Source organism: Rhinatrema bivittatum, chromosome 1 (assembly GCF_901001135.1).
Source record: "Rhinatrema bivittatum chromosome 1, aRhiBiv1.1, whole genome shotgun sequence".
In the NCBI taxonomy this organism is placed as follows: Eukaryota; Metazoa; Chordata; class Amphibia; order Gymnophiona; family Rhinatrematidae; genus Rhinatrema; species Rhinatrema bivittatum.
Genome location: NC_042615.1, coordinates 462,297,000 through 462,312,403, shown reverse-complemented (window position 1 = coordinate 462,312,403; position 15,404 = coordinate 462,297,000).

Here is a 15,404-nt window from a genome sequence, read left to right as displayed (position 1 = left end):
TGGCAGCCGAAAACGAAATCGCTCTCCGACCCTTGCTGGACCCCCAGGGATTATTGGCAAGCCTTGGGGGGGTCAGGAGGGGGCTCCAGCAAGGGTCGGAGAGCGATTTCGTTTTCGGCTGCCAGTAACCAAAATGGCGCCGATAGCCTTTGCCCATACTATGTCACAGAGGCTTTCGGCGCCATTGGTCAGCTCCTGTCACATGATAGGAGCACAAGATGGCGCCGATGGCCATGTGACAGGGGCTGACCAATAGCGCCGAAAGCCCCTGTGACATGGTCGTTCGGGCTATTCGGCACCATTTTGGCGCGCGGCTTGCACTGGCACGGACTAGGGCACGGGGGGCATGGCAAATGGAAGCCGGGACTCCGCTGGACCACCAGGGATCTTCGTAAGTCTTGGGGAGGGATCGGGGGGTGGTGTATTATAATTAATTTAAATTTGGGGTGGTTTGGGGTGGTTTTTAATAAAAAAAAAATAATTTTTGCCCCTCTCCCCAGGCAAACCCGAAAACGAATTTTCCCCCGAATTTCGGGGGAAATTTCGTTTCCGGTTTCGGGGCCTCCGAAACAACGCCGTTTATGTCGTATTTCGGAGGCTCCGAAACAACAACGAATTAGGAAATTTCGTTCAATTTCCTAAATAGGGCGAAAACCGAACCACATCTCTAATGCAATCATGCAACTTTGGGAGATGGAATCTCAAGCAGACCATGTTGAGAAGAGCGCAAGGGATTGTACGCCCCATCCGTGCCCGGCCCACACACAGGCCTGCTCACCTCACTAGCTCCTCTTCAGGTCACGGGTCGGCCTCCCCAGCAGCAGCTGCGAGCACCTCCAGGCTTCGGCGTTCTGCGGCAGTGGTCGCCGGGCCTTCTACTGTGTACCAGGCCTCACGCTGCAGTTCGGTATCCTCAGTGGCATTGGCCATGCCCCTACGCGCGTGCGCGCGGACCGCTTGGCCTCTTGTAGGGCCAGGGGAAGGTCCTAGCTCCACGGCACACCCTGATTGAACGAACGATATAAGGAAGTCCCTGCCTGCACTTCCTTGCCTTGGCAATCGGGTCGGCACTGTAAGTGTATTAGTTTGCCTCTGCGTTCACAGTCTTGTTCCAGTCTTGATCCAGTCTTGTTCCAGCCTAGTTCCAGCCTTGTTCCAGCGTCCTACTGTTCCAGCATCCTACTGTTCAAGCCTTGTCCATAATCCTTCGGTTCCTGTGTCCTTCTGTTCCAGCGTCTGTCTTCCTGTTTCCCCAAGTAGTACCCTCGGACTGTCTCTCTAGTACTGACCTTGGCCTGTTCCTTGACCATTCTGCTCGCTGCCTGGATCCTAACATCTGCCTGCCTTGTGACCTCATCTGACCTCTGGAACCTGACCCCTGCTTCATTGACTGCTCCTCAGATTGCTCCTCGGATTCTGAACCCGGTTGCCATTGACCATGTCTCCTGATTCTGGCTTTGACCCTTGCCTTGTCATCGCCTACGCTGTACTGGCCTTCCTTGGTTCTCCAGACCTACAGTCTAGTGACTGACCGCGCTCCCTTGCTGCTCATGAGCACGCCTCTCTACTACCTCTCCAGGAGACCCTGTGAGGCCCACCTAAGTCCACGCAGCCTGGGTCCCTATGGACTCCACCCGGGGGGGACCGCGGGCTTCCAGTGGTAAAGCTCATCCTAGCCTCTGTCTCCTCCAGTGCTCTGCCCCCCTGGGAGCAGGTGCTTCCTGGTCCCTACCAGGGAGCCATTCTACACGGCTCCAGGACAAGGGTCCACCTCCAAGCACAACACAAGGCTCTCATAGGTTGATAACATTTCAGTATTGCTTTGGCCCAGTGACAAGTCTGGTCATTGAGTAATTTGAAAATTATCATTCCAACATTATATTTAATTCTCACATTAATTGGTAGCCAATGTAATTCAATTAGAGGGATGTGATATAGTCGCTACACTTTAAACCTGACAGCAGACATGCAGCGGAATTCAACAATAACTACAATGGTTGAAATGAAGTATGAGAAATGCCTGTATAAAGACTATTACAGTAGTCAACAATGGAAAATAGATGCTTGTGGGACTGTGTGGAATTCAAGTACCTGCAATAGAATCCTGAGGCCTGCAAGAACACGAAGTCTGTAAAATCCTTGAGAAATAACATGTCTTATTTGGGGGTGAAATGAAAGAGTGTTATCTAAGATTACACCAGGCTTTTAATGTGATTCTTAATTGGAAAGGAGAAATTATCCAAAGTGATTTTTTTTTCATGAAAAGAGGAGTACGGACTATATATCACTAGGAACTCTGTTTTAGCATGCTTAGTGAGAGTTTGTTGTGCTTTAACCAATTTTTTATTGTAGAAAAACAAATGTATCTTGCCAAGAAGAGCAAATGTGGAGAACAAACTATATGTCATTGGCATACAGTTTGTAGCAATCAGTCAGAGTGGAAAGGATTTTGCAGATGGGGTCTAGATAAATATTGAAAAGAACAGAGGAAAGGGAAGATCCCGAGGGACACTGGTTTTGATGACAGAGAGAGCAGAAGATGCATTTTTGGATTTGATAGATTGGGTCCAATTAGAAATATATGATTGGAACCAGTTGAGGACATTACCAGAGAGATCGCATTCCTGAAGGTGAAAGAGAATATTATGATTGATAGTGTCAAATACAGAGAAAATGTCTAGTGAGATAAGGAGAAATTGTTGAATCAAGTCAATTCCTCTCCTTAAGGTGTAAGGGAAAGTAGTAGGAGCTCAATACTGAGGTAGTGCCGAAAACCATATTGGTGGGGGTCTAGTAACTCAAATGTCTCAAGGTGATCACTTAATTGGCACAACACAGTGGATTCAAGAATTTTTTTAAAAAATGGCAAGGCAGATATGGGTGTATAGTTGTTAGGCTTGGTGATGTCAAGATTACCTTTTTTGAGCAGCAGGCAAACTACAGCCCTTTATAAGGTTGAGGGGATAACTCCTTCACTGAGAGACAAATTGATAAGTTTGGAGAAAATTGGAGCTAAGATATTTCTTGAGGCTTTAAAAGGGGAAGAAGGGCAATGAGATAAAGGACACAAAGTATCATTAGACTTGGCTATAACATTCTCAACTTCTGTAGAGGACACAAAGTCAAAGTTTTCCCAAAGGGACGAGGTTTGCGGAGAGGGACTGGTAAGCCAGTTTGGTACTGATGAGAATAAAATACAGATTATTTCAACTTTTAGGGTGAAAAAGATTAAAAATGACTCAGATGAGGGAGAATCAATGAGGGAACTCTAAGATGGATGTGGATTTGTAAGCCTCTTGGCTATGGAAAATAAAACTTTAGGGTTGTAACCTATTTCATGAATTTTTTAAGAAAAAAAGACTGATAAGAGTTTGATAATTAGTTAAAGGTGAGAAGAAAGCTTGAGCAAGTTCAGAGGTAGGAGCCTTCCCCCAAAGGCACTTGGCCCTTCTGAGAGATTGCCAGGCAATTTTAATAGGCATGGACTTCAGCCAAGGAGGAAGTTTGGGTTTTTGAAGATTAATAGTTTTGAGGGGAGCTATTTCATCAAGCACAGAGTTTAAAATGGAATTCAACGCATCAGAGAAGTTTACAAAGGACATGTTTGCGAAAAGAAGGGAGATAGTTGTATTGAATAAAGTGGTATCAATCATGCTACAATGACAGCAAGAAACCACTGCCTGTAATGAATGGTTTTTAGAGTTAGAGATATGTAGGTAAAATTTGATTAAATAATGATCAGACCACGGCACAGGTGAAATGTTTAAAGTCTTTAAGAGTATGAGCGAGTAGAATCATTGGCAAACACAAGGTCTAGAGTATGGCCAAGTTTGTGTGTAGGAGCCTGAATAATTTGAAACCATCCAAGAAAAAGTAGTATCTGTAAAAACAGAGAACATTGAGCAGAGATGGGAGATGCATCAACATATAAATTGAAATCACCTAGAACGACCATTTTGTTTAAATCAAATCTGGAGAGTAGTAATTGCTCAAAAAATGGTGATAAGTCAGAAAATAAAAGTTTAGGTAGGGCATAGACTAAACAAATAGAAAAATGATTTGAAGAGATAATTAACATTTCCAGGGAAGAATTAGCATTAAGATGTTCAAACTTAACACACTAAGTACATTTGTATATGATAAGTAGCCCATTTGTATATGATAAGTAGCCCACCACCTTATCTTTTAGGGCAAGGTTGTAAGACAAAAAATAGCCTGGAGGGCAGATTTGCTATAAAACAAGAAGGTCAGAGTCTAGTAACCAAGATTCAGTGAAATAGTAAAAATGAATTTGTTCTCTATGAATGAAATCATGTAACAAGTAAGACTTGCTATTGATGAATTGTACATTAATTAAACAAAGTGAGGCATCTGAAAAAAAATGATCAGATGACAGTTGAGTCTGAGGAATTTGAAGTAGGCAAGATGGCAGATGAGAATTTTTGTGGCTATGGAAGGAAGAAAGTTCTCCATATCTTTCTTGTCCAGTGATAGAGTTTATGGCAAAAAAAGAGTTTTGACTTACAGTTGCAGAGCACTCAGTGGCATTCAACACACATGAAGGAACACGACAAAAGAGCTCCTTTGTCGCGCTTCTTTGTGCGCGTGACGCCTCCGGCATTGCACGCCGGCTTTTCACCCCACCCCCCACCCCCCCGTTCAGGCAACATCATCAGGGGCCCAAGGTCATCAATGTTGAGGGAGCTGGCGGGAATAGTGAGGGTGCATGGCTTACTCTCCCAATGGAGCCTATGGATGACATGTGGCTCGGTATGCCAGGGAGAGCAGCTTCATCAGGTGCAGAGAGTAGAGGCACAGTAGAGGCACACATTTAAGCACCTTCTCTGTTTCTCCTCTGGCAAGAGCTTGCATTGGTCCAGTTGCATAGGCTCCTCCAATGGGGCTGCTGCCCCATGAATCTCAGGGAAGATAGCTAGGGCTGGCAGGCTGCTAACCTTCATCATAGCTCAATAGGTTAGACCCTGTCTCCTTAGCCTGGTCCCAAGTCACTTTGGTCTTGTCTGTGGGAAAAAGGCCTGCCTAGAGATCAAAGTACATGCGGCATAAATTTAGAAAGCCCCTGCACTCTGAGGGCTTCCATCAGAACTGAGGTGGCAGTGGCAACTGCTGCATTGCACAAGGAGCTGAAAGTGCCGCCAGTTGTAATGGAACCACCGGAGGAGCAGGAGCCAGTGGAGGAATTGATAGAGCAACTAACCAAGCTACCAATCAGTCCAATACCCCTGTGATCTGGTCTAAGATGTTTTTTGTGCTGCTGGATTGTTTGGGCCATGCTAAGAATGGCCTGTAGGGTGACCATCTCTGCCAGGTCCATGGCCTCAACAACCTGAAACTCCCACAGGGATGGTGAACTCTTGGTTCTGCAGTGCGTTTGGTGCAGACTATTGAGTAAGCCCATTAGGCCCACACCGGCAGCTAGCAGAAGAGCCCTTTATTGGGACCAGCTGGAGCTTTGCCTATACCAACTGCCTTTCCCACAGGTTGAGCCTTTCGGTTCTGGCAGCTGGCAGGGGTCTCTAGGGCAGTTCAGAAATTAGAGTCCAAGGCCATGCAAGAGTTGGGGCAGGAGGCAAACATCAGATTCAAATAACGATCCAGAGGACGGGGCTGGCAGCAGACAGCGGAGATGAAGAACAGTTCAGAAGTGATTGAGTGAAGTCAGGTTCAAAGCAGAGGGTCCAGGCAGCAATCATGGAAGGTCAGGGTCCAAGCCAGGGTCAAGCTGAAGGGAACAGACCAAAGCAAGGAACAAGAAAAGGCAATTAAACAGACAAGGCAGGGCAAGGACAGGACACGAACAAGGCTAGGAAACAAACATGAAGCAATGTGCACTAGCACACACGGCACACCAGGAGACCTGTTGCTGAGGCAAGGAAGCTTGAGTGAAAAGCGCTTTAGTAGTGGGAGCCTGTAATGTTATCAAGAGGCGCTGTGCCCAAATTCCCGCTGTGGGCTCTTTAAGTCCTGGAACATTGGGTGTACACGCGCCTAAGAGAGCTGGAAGGGGCTTGGCACAGTGGCGTTTCCTGCCACTCAAGGTTGTGGTCAATGAGAGGTGGCATTCAGGCCATGGTGTGGAGCCGGCGGCATTGGGGTGAGTAAAATGGCTTGCGGACCCAACCTGTGAGTCTTGGATCATAAAACGAATCTGATTTTTCACTTTTTCAGTCAATTAAAGCAATGTTGCATGGAGTACAGGGAACTTTTCTTTTATGATTAAACACATTAGTTTCATATTCTCAGCCACCATAAATGTTCAGATTTTTTAAAAAGCTTTAAGCAGCACACTTTTTAATGACAAACATTTGAATCCCTTCCATATTTAAAAAAAAAAGGATAGAAGCTTGTGGATCACCCATGAGCATTTACCATTTGTGCTAATTAGGTCTGTCTTCACTAGATAAGTCTCTCAGGTAATCTGAAATACCAGTATGAAATAAAATCTGTTTCATGGCTTGAAACGAGCAATTAATTACCATTTTTGTTTCTTTCTAAGTTTTCATTCATGTTTTTATTTATGTGCCGTTATCTCAAAGGATGAACCCCATTCCTCACCGTCATCCACTGTGGAACTATTCAAGTGGTTTTCCTGAATGCTTTGGTACATTACAAATCTAATTTTATTTTACCTTAGAGTTAGAAATACATTCAATTTGACTTTTAGATCACTTGAAACTCAAATGGAATGCATATCAAATGCATTTTTGGATAGCTAAATGAGCATTATAATGTAGTTTTACTGTAAAAACTGTTCCATTTTGAGATGCACTAAAATAATATCTTATGTACTATTGATGTTACAGTTCACCTGTATATAATTCTTAATTACACATCATGTCCATTGTAAAGTACAAAAAACAACAGTAAGCCAAAATTACTAAATTAACAGATTAAAAAAAAATTCATATTTTCTATACATTGTAAAAATACTGCCAGATGGGAGTACTACTTAAAAGGTAAACAGTGTTTGGTTTTTTTTAGGGATAATAGTGTTTCATATGCACACTAATAACTGTTGCGTAAAGGGGGTTTAGTGTGCCCTTGGGCCTCAGCCCGACCCCAGACGGATCCAGGACCGAACCGAGGGGTGACGGCGTGTTCCAGCATGGCTGACGGTCTTACCCTCTGCCAGGCCTGCAAGCTCCCATGGCCAACAACAGGATGATGTTGGAAGTTGAATGGTCCTCCGACCATTCCGAGCCCTTTCGGACCTGCCGCTTGGATCGACATGGAGCAGCAGGCCTGGCCTGAGGTCGAGGGCAGACGGGCCTTGACACGAAGACATGACAGCAGGATTGATGCAACGGCATCGCGGACGAGGACTTGACACCAAGGCTGATGCAGACGGCATCAGAGACGAGGGCTGGCACAAGATAAGACACCAAGGTAGCTGAAGACATGACACCAGGGTCGATGCAACAGCATCGCGGACGAAGACATGACACCAAGGCTGATGCGAAGACATCGCGGACCAATGGTCGATGCGACGACATCAGGAACAAGACGTTGACATGATACCAAGAGTGATGCAACGGCATCCAGGACGAGATGAGGAACTTGACGAAGTCCAGACGAGACGAGAAGCTGGGCGGAAGGACATTGGCACTGTCTCTCAGGGCGCCCTACTCAGTTCACCTGCGGAACTGAGTCGCGGACCACCCTGTCCCACTGCGCGCCCTACACAGCCTGAGGAGGCTGGTCACGGACCACGCTGAGAACGGGACGAGCGCAGGGAAGGATCCAGTTGAAGCAGAACTCCAATGATGGAGCCGATGTCATCCAAAGCTCCACCAACGGCTGGCAGGACATGACGGCTCAGGAGCACAGGACACCAGTCCACCTGCAGGCTAGTCCACACTCGGGAAAGACATCATCTGAGGGACCCCCGGCCTACAGGACCAGAAGGCTCAGGAGCGCTGAAGACGAAGACACAGGAGCAGGACAACAAGGAACTTGGAACATCAGGAAGCAGAAGACCAAGACGAAACACCAGGACACCTGGATGGGGACCTCAGGCAACGAAGAAATGGTATGACATGACATAACGAGAAGAGATGAAGAACTCCATGGAGAAGACGAAGAAGACCTGACGGAGCTCTAGCAGGCAGGAGCCTCCAGAGTGAAGTAACTCCGATGCAAGGCAAAGACTGAATGATGGAGCAGCCCTTTTATAGGGCTGGGCAGGAAGTCCACGCCCTAGGTGGGGTCAGCCACACTTCCTGTGGCTGGCCCTTTAAATCTTGAAGAGAGGCGGTTCAGCTACGAGAAAGGCAGGCAAGGGTCCGCGGCTCCAGCCGCATGAAAAGGGACATCCGTCGCGGCCTCCAGGCCGCGTGGGAAAACCCAAGTCCGCGACTCCGGCCGCACAGGCAGGCCCGATGGCGGCGTCCGTGCCTCGTCGGGGAAGCAGACAGCATGAGGTAAGTGAGAGCCTGCTTGCAGGGAACCCGCGGGCAGGGCGATTCATAACAATAACCTCATTCACAAAATCTAGACTCTGTAAAGAAGAATATTGCAAAGTTTCACTTAACACCAAATCCTAAAATATCTTCTAAAGATAAAATATCAAAATTATGTGGAAATTCATAAAACAAAATGTTAAATGTTAAAATTTAGATGAATCAAGAAAAGCCCTTTATTATACAGAAAAATAAGACACAGTCAGAGAGGATCACTTGTTTTCCTCCTTTTTCTCATCAAGCCTAAACAGATTATTTTTTTATCATTGGTCAATTTTAACTGTACATCTTATGTTTAATAAACCTCTTCATTTTGCCTTCCATAGGGGGAAAAACAGAGATTCGTCAGTGGATGAGGTATTTAGCATTCACAAAAAATAGCATCAAGGCCCTAGTGTGCATGCCAAACTGGTCCGAAAAGAATTTATGAGCTTATATATATGACTATGCGCATGCAGCTAAGGAATATCAGATACCAATGAGGTTGTAACTGTTGTGTGCTCAATAACGTGGTATGCTCTCCTCCATATACTACTTAGCACATTTTATTCATCATTCCCTTTCTAATAATTCCCAACATTCTGTTTGCTTTTTTGACTGCTGCAGCACACTGAGCTGATGATTTTAAAGTATTATCCACTATGATGCCTAGATCTTTTTCCTGGGTGGTAGCTCCTAATATGGAACCTAACATCGTGTAACTACAGCAAGGGTTATTTTTCCCTATATGCAACACCTTGCACTTGTCCACATTAAATTTCATCTGCCATTTGGATGCCCAAACTTCTAGTCTTGCAAGGTCCTCCTGTAATGTATCACAGTCCACTTGTGATTTAACTACTCTGAATAATTTTGTATCATCCGCAAATTTGATAACCTCACTCATCGTATTCCTTTCCAGATCATTTATACATATATATTGAAAAGCACCAGTCCAAGTACAGATCCCTGAGGCACTCCACTGTTTACCCTTTTCCACTGAGAAAATTGTCCACTTAATCCTACTCTCTGTTTCCTGTCTTTTAACCAGTTTGTAATCCATGAAAGGACATCGCCTCCTATCCCATGACTTTTTAGTTTTCTTAGAAGCCTCTCATGAGGGACTTTATCAAACGCCTTTTGAAAATCCAAATACACTACATCTACCAGTTCACCTTTAACCACATGCTTATTAACCCCTTCCAAAAAATGAAGCAGATTTGTTAGGCAAGACTTCCCTTGGGTAAATCCATGTTGACTGTGTTCCATTAAACCATGTCTTTCTATATGCTCTACGATTTTGATCTTGAGAATAGTTTCCACTATTTTTCCCGGCACTGAAGTCAGGCTCACTGTTCTATAGTTACCTGGATCGCCCCTGGAGCCTTTTTTAAATGTTGAAGTTACATTGGCCACCCTCCTGTCATCAGGTACAATGGATGATTTTAATGATAGGTTACAAATGTTAACTAATAGATCAGAAATTTTATTTTTTAGTTCCTTCAGTACCCTAGGATGCATACCATCTGGTCCAGGTAATTTGCTACTCTTTAGTTTGTCAATCTGGCCTACTAAATCTTCCATGTTCACAGTGATTTCTTCAGTTCGTCTGATTCATCACCCCTGAAAACCATCTCTGGAACTGGTATCTCCCCAACATCCTCATTAGTAAACACGGAAGCAAAGAATTCATTTAGTCTTTCTGCAATGGCCTTATCTTCCCTAAGAGCCCCTTTAACCCCTCGGTCATCTAATGGTCCAACCGACTCCCTCACACGTTTCTTGCTTCGGATATATTTTTAAAAGTTTTTATTATGAGTTTTTGCCTCTATGGCCAACTTGACCTCTACTTTGGCTCACTACTCTCGGACTGACCTTTGAAACTTGATCCTCGCTATCAATAACCATGCTTCCTTGAGTCTGGCCCTTCTCCTAGCCTTGTCATCGCAGACACTGTTCTGGCCTTCCTTGATTGTTACAGACACATTCAGTGGTAACATAACATAGTAATGACGGCAAGAAAAGACCAAAATGGTCCATCTAATCTGCCCAGCAAGCTTCCCAAGGTAGTAACTGCCATTCTGTGCAGGTTACCCCCATATTTCTCTTAAGGGTAGTATTTACAGTAAAGGTATTTATAGTAAAAATATTTATAGTAAAGATATTTATAGTATAGTATAAAGGTGTAGTAATTAAATGTATTTATAGTAAAGGTATTTATAATAAAATTGATATCAATAAACAATTATAGTTCTCTCTCTCTCTCTCTCTCTCTTCACACTCAGTTATGCAAGCAACATGTGCGTGTTGCCTTGTAAAATTTGTGATTATGTGTGTCAGTCTTGGACATGACCTGCCCCTCCTTATTCTGGGAGCCTGCATATGTGCCCTTCCTGGCTTCTTAAAATTTGTGTTGCTCATGCACGGCCGTGTATGTAGCTGTTTTAAAATCTAACTCATGGGGTGAATTTTAAAAGCCCGATGCGTGCCAAAACCGAGAGATAAACAAGTATGTCTGGCCCATGCATGCTGCGCGGGTTTTAAAAAGTGCTGAGTATTCGCGTATCTCCCGGTATGCGCACAAATAAGAAGTTGCAAAAAAGGGGTGAGGAATAGATGTGGTCTGGGCAGGGCATGGGCATTCCAGGACTGTAACATGAAATATGTGCACAAGTGTGTGCTGGGGACCCTGCCATGTAACTTTGCTACTGCTATGGTTGGCATCTAAATAATAAAACAAAAAAATCTACGTTAGTCAGCAGGATTTTAAGGGTTGGTGCTAACAAGGTAAAATGGAGGCTATTTAACTAGGAGGATTGGGAAGACATATCCCTTACCTGGGTGATCTGGGAATTAACTGGGAAAACTGGTAATTGTGTCAGCACACATGTCTACTAAAATCCCCCCACTTACATGGTAGAGGCAGTATTTGCGCGCACATTCACGTGTTCATATAAAATTGTGGGCAATTGTGCGTACAGCCTATTTTATACCATGCACGAATATATGTGCATATGTTATAATATAGCTGTGTCCTTTGGCGTGAGCCAGCATGTGTGTGTACATGTGCGCCTGCGCACCAGTATCAAAGTTACCGCCCATGTGCGTACATCTGCTAATTATCTGGTGTAAGTGATATTAAACGTGCATATTGTGCAGTACTACTGACTGGATGGAAGGTCTGGGTGAAGTGTGTGGGGGGAGGGGGGGAGTTCAGGCTGAAGAACCAGGAAGGTCTTGATGACCTGGAGAAGGAGTGGATGAACTGGTGAACTAATTGGTAAACTGGTTGAGTGAATGTTTTAAAATTGGCCAAGTTACGAGCGTATCTCAGGACTTACATGAGTAAGCCCTATTTTCCTGTTGCATAAATATTATTAGAATAGGTGAGCAAAGTACGCACGTTCAATGCATTGATATTTGTGCTTCCCCTGCGCTGCATGTTCGTGCGTAAGCCTACATAAGCGTGTATGTTGCAGGCTAAAAGTATGTGCTTTTTATAATACAAGTGTATATAATAAGTACAGGTTATAAAAAACTAAGGTAAAACTAAACGCAGCCATATAGGTGTGTATATGCCACTGAACACAGTTGTTTGAAAGTTATCCTCCCAGTGAAGCCCTGCACAGTTTTTCTTATTTAAACCTTCAAGTTTGTTTATCTGCTGCATGAAAAAAAAAGTCAACCAAATTAACTAAAAATAAGTATGATTATCTTGTCAAGATAATTTAACATTTTTAAAGACTTTAAACATGGAAAATAGATCCAACTTATTTTAAAACTTTATGAGGTCAATATTCAAAGCATATTCAATGCTATTTAGCAAAATAAGTGGGACTTATGTGGCTAAGTAACAGCCACTGTATATGCGCCCATGTTCAGTGGTCACTGCTTAGCTGTACAAGTCCCTTTTATGCCTAAAATGTCTGCACAAAAAAAAGTGGGTGTTCATTGGGTGGACTGGGGTGGATTGAGTTATACGTATAACTTATACGCCTAACTAATGTTATTCAGAGTTAGGCGCATAAGTGTACATTTAAGTTTAGACGCCCCATAGAGCAGATTTAAGCTTAGCCAGGTAGAATTTTCTGGCAAAGTGCGCACATATACGCGTATATTCAGCGGCATCGCCATGTCGCTGAATATACATCGTAACTTCGTCGAATAAGTTACATCAGGCTAACCGGGTCATTTATTATTTTACGATAGGGCCTTAAAACTCACGATAATGACCTAATGCACATGATAACACCCTAATGCATGCGATAAATACCGCAACACAAATGCATATGCAAATATACAATTGAGTATGCAAATGGGAGGAGAGTGGGAGGAGTAAATACAAAAGAGGGTCTTCTATCACTTCCCGCAGCCGATCAACATACAGTAACTTGGGATTTAATGTCAGAAATAACTACATCTATTTTTTTTGGCGGTAGGGGGAAAATGTTTTTAGCTCACGTGTTTGGCTGTTACCATGGTTTGTGTGTAATAATTTGGGGCCTTCTTGCAACACACCTACCAGGCTCATCTGAGCCAATAAAAACAGCTGTTCCTACCTTGCCTGCCTTCCTAGACTCATTATGTTTGTGGCAAGTGTACTTGTGAGGAGATACTGGATGCTTGAGAGGGATCACCACAAAGAACAAGAAGAGGACGAAGAAGAGGACCAAAAACAACAACCAGAACAGGAAAGAGAATAACCAGCCCCTCCTTAGGAATTCCCAGCATCCGAGCAAGAGCCACTGGCCCCACAGGGAGAGAGTCGGGGCCCACGACAGCATTTGCCAAGCAGGTGACCACGGCACAGAAGATACAGGGAGCGCATCTTCCATGCCAGAAGATTATGTGGTAAGCAGGTATCGCTTCACCTCTCAGGCTATCATGGAATTATATGATGAAATCACAGGAGATCTGGAAACAGCCATTGAATGGTCTTATACTATACCTGGCCTCACCAAACTATTGGCCATCCTGCCTTTTACTGGCATCTTGCTCCTTCCAAATGACAGTAGGGGTAATTGGGGGAATGTCCCAAAGCACTTTTTCCCGCTGTCCAGGCCAGGTCATAACAGCTGTATCCAACCACATTGATTGCTACATAGCATTCCCTCAGGACATGCAGCACTTGAAAGGATATAAAGAGAACCTTTTATACCATAGCACAATTTCCAAATGTTGTGGGAGCTATCAACTGCACTCACACAGCCATCATTCCATCATGTAACAAGGAGAAGATCTACCACAACAGAAAGCTCTTCCACTCCCTCAATGGGCAAGTAGTCTGTGATGCAAGACTGCGCATCCTCGACATCGTGGCCAGGTACCCGGGATCTGTGCACAATTCCTTTATACTTAAGCAATTGGGCCTCTTTGAAGATTTCTATTCGGCTAGACATGGCTATTCGGTCAAGCATTCCCTTAACTTACTTAGTCTTCCACAGCTCCCATAGACTGTTTTTATACTGTTGATGTCCAGAACCTATGCTCATGTTTTTACTCATCAATAAGAAATTTCTCCCTCCTCCCCCCCCTCCACGAACAACCTTCCTTCCCCCTCCCCCCCATTAGCAAACCTCCCTCCCCATGTGCCAGTTTCGCTCTAATAGTGCATACTGCTACTGTTCCTAGTTATGTTATGTTATATTATCCAAGTTGTTCACTCCCTTGTTCATTGTAAGACATATGTTGTCATTGTTTTCTACTTGTTATAATGTAAACCGGAGTGATAAGTAATTCTGTTACCTGAACTTCGGTATAAAAAAAGTTATAAATAAATAAATAAATAAGATTTTGAGGATGGCCTCTACGATGACGATTGGCTTGTAGGTAAGACACATGCTTCTTTTGCTAATTACTCTCTAGCTCTGTGTTTCCATCAACCCACTGGGACAAGGAGGGGGGGGGGGGCTGTGGGGGAGGTTACAGTCTTGATTACTTGTCAAATGGCTTGTACTATTAGGTATAGACGCCAGAGTGCTAGGGCCTGCCTTTCTCTCCACATGCTAGAGAGGCCTGCTAATGTGGTGTGGCCACACAATGTACCTGCCACCAAGTTTTGTGAATGGGCAGTTACTACACACTTTCAAAGGCTTCACTTAAAAAATGTGTCCTTTCTAAGCCTCACATTTCCAGCAGTAGAAATGTGTTTGCTTTCTCACATTCTTTTAGTATCCACAATGCTGGGATTCCCAGATCCTGTGTGGCTGGTTAGTCATCGGTCAGTGAGGATCTCAACCTCAGTTTGTCTTGACCATCACAATGGTAAAACAAAAGCTGTGACATGCGCATTATTTGAACATATTCACTGTGTCAGGTCAGAACAATGTGTATCTGGGGAAGACATACAGTGAGCAGCCTGGGTCTTGCTCTATCATCCTAGGGGGTTGAAGCTTTTCTGCTAGGAGATGTGTGGCAGCTTTGAGGTACAGCTCCATGGTTTGATGACTAGGGGTGTGAATCGTGTGATCGATCGTCTTAACGATCGATTTTGGCTGGGGGGGAGGGAAATCTTATCGTCGTGTTGTTTTTTTTAAAAAAATTGTTAAAAATCATAAATTGGGGGGGGCGGGAAAACCGGCACACCAAAAAACCCTAAAACCCACCCCGAACCTTTAAAAGAAATCCCCCACCCTCCCGAACCCCCCCAAAATGTTTTAAATTACCTGGGGTCCAGTGGGGGGGTCCCGACGTGATCTCCCTCTCTCTGGCCACGACTGCATTGAGAGAAATGGCGCCGGTGGCCCTTTGCCCTTATCATGTGACAGGGCAAAAGTAGCGCCGGCGGCATTTTGGTTCCTGGTTCCCGACGTCACGCATCCAGGAGATCGCCCCCGGACCCCCGCTGGACCCCCAGGGACTTTTGGCCAGATGGGGGGGCCTCCTGACCCCCACAAGACTTGCCAAAAGTCCAGCAGGGGTCCGGGAGCGACCTCCTGCACGCGG